We start from the raw sequence: 2,223 nt of genomic DNA on the forward strand, positions 1-2,223 counted from the left end.
AAGGAGTTCAAAACATACCACCCCAAAATATGCCATTCTGGCATATGGATTATTTTGAATTAAAAGCCCTTGAAAAACAGCAGATGCAAGAATGGCAGGTGACACATGGCCCAAAAGTAAGCTCAGTGAAGGAAGACATTCTTATCACCAGAAATGGGGGCAGCCAAGGTTGACAGAAAACTGCAAATAAACCTTGTTAAACTAGCCCTTATCTCCCAGCCACTTCTCCATGATTAACAACCCTAGCCCATATCCCTTTGACTTGTTTTCACAATTTACTGCTCTTTGTCTAACTTAGTATATAAGCATCCACCCAAACTGGTTCATTTCCAGAAGGCTTCCATGCCATACAAAATTTAGATTAAATAAATGTGTATGTTTTTCACTTTTTAATCTGCCTTCTGTTACAGAGCCCTACCTTAGAAGTTAAGACAGATAAGAAAGATATTTCCCTTTCCCAGGCGGCTGCCGAAGATGGCGGAGGTGCAGGTCCTGGTGCTCGATGGTCGAGGCCATCTCCTGGGCCGCCTGGCGGCCATCGTTGCTAAACAGGTACTGCTGGGCCGGAAGGTGGTGGTCGTACGCTGCGAAGGCATCAACATTTCTGGCAATTTCTACAGAAACAAGTTGAAGTACCTGGCTTTCCTCCCCAAGCGCATGAACACCAACCCTTTCGAGGCCCCTACCACTTCCAGGCCCCCAGCCGCATCTTCTGGCGCACCGTGCAAGGCATGCTGCCTCACAAGACCAAGCGAGGCCAGGCTGCCCTGGACCGCCTCAAGGTGTTTGACGGCATCCCACCGCCCTACGACAAGAAAAAGCGGATGGTGGTTCCTGCTGCCCTCAAGGTCGTGCGTCTGAAGCCTACAAGAAAGTTTGCCTATCTGGGGCGCCTGGCTCACGAGGTTGGCTGGAAGTACCAGGCAGTGACAGCCACCCTGGAGGAGAAGAGGAAAGAAAGCCAAGATCCACTACCGCAAGAAGAAACAGCTCATGAGGCTACGGAAACAGGCCGAGAAGAACGTGGAGAAGAAGATTAACAAATACACACAGGTCCTCAAGACCCACGGACTCCTGGTCTGAGCCCAATAAAGACTGTTAACTCCTCATGCGTGGACTACCCTTCCTCCGTCGTCACCCTGGAATGTGCGGGACCCAGAGGCAGCAGTAGTCCAGGTGCCACAGGCGGCCGGGGACATAGGAAGCTGGGAGCAAGGAAAGGGTCTTAGTCACTGCCTCCCGAGGTTGCTTGAAAGCACTCAGAATTGTGCGGCTGTCATTTATCTATGACCAATAGGAAGAGCAGCCAGTTACTGTTAGGAAAAGGGAGCCAGAAGACGGGCTGGAGGGTCCTACCTTGTGAGTGGGGCATCTGTTGGACTTTCCACCTGGTCATATACTCTGCAGCTGTTAGAATGTGCAAGCACTTGGGAACAGCATGAGCTTGCTGTTGTACACAGGGTATTTCTAGAAGCAGAAATAGACTGGGAAGATGCGCAACCAAGGGGTTGCAGGCATCGCCCGTGCTCCTCACCTGTATTTTGTAATGAGAAATAAATTGCTTTTAAAGAAAAAAAAAAAGAAAGAAAGAAAGATATTTCCTCCCCTACATTATCTGGATTTTTCCATGAATGCCACCCATTGTGGCATAGACAAACTGGTTACTGTCTTAAGTAAACATTGGTAGGAAAACTTTGAAAAGATAACTGAGCTTACTTTTGAGCCATGTGTCACCTGTTAAAAATATAACTCTGGAAAAACTGTAAAGTTGGGACATGTCCAGAAACCAAAGTCTCTTTGAACACCTTCAGACTGTTACATAAAATAAAACCTTAGACAAGTGTACATTTTAGCTGAGTTTATTGGAGCAAAGAAAAGCAGAACAAAACAGAGCAAACAAAGCAAAAACAAAAAAAACAAAACAGTTTAAAATCAGGCACAATTTGGAACCAGAGGAAATTCAGAGAACTCCAACCAATGACATAACCTGATAGCATTTATAGGAGACAAAAGAAGCATGGTACAGAGGCAGCTTCATTAGTTACAGCTTAACTGGTTAATTGGTTACAGTGTCTCCTGCAATTAGTTAAAGCTCAGCTACAACATATTGTATGCCTGTAAACAACTAAGCCTAACACATCAAACAACATACCATATTTGTTTGATCTGTTAGGCTTAGTGCAGGAGCCCAGTCCAAATCAATGGCCTTGCATAAATTTTATT

At 45.9% G+C, this 2,223-nt stretch overlaps 1 pseudogene across 1 annotated transcript; it reads left to right on the plus strand.

The window, feature by feature from the left end:
* The first annotated feature begins 435 nt into the window (after nt 1–435).
* Nucleotides 436–1,581, plus strand: LOC113223287 (annotated as a pseudogene). Its single transcript, XR_003308665.1, has one exon. The product of XR_003308665.1 is annotated as a 60S ribosomal protein L13a pseudogene (transcript).
* The last annotated feature ends 642 nt before the right edge of the window (nt 1,582–2,223 follow it).

The sequence above is a fragment of the Piliocolobus tephrosceles genome, unplaced genomic scaffold (genome assembly GCF_002776525.5).
Source record: "Piliocolobus tephrosceles isolate RC106 unplaced genomic scaffold, ASM277652v3 unscaffolded_40582, whole genome shotgun sequence".
NCBI classification, from domain to species: domain Eukaryota; kingdom Metazoa; phylum Chordata; class Mammalia; order Primates; family Cercopithecidae; genus Piliocolobus; species Piliocolobus tephrosceles.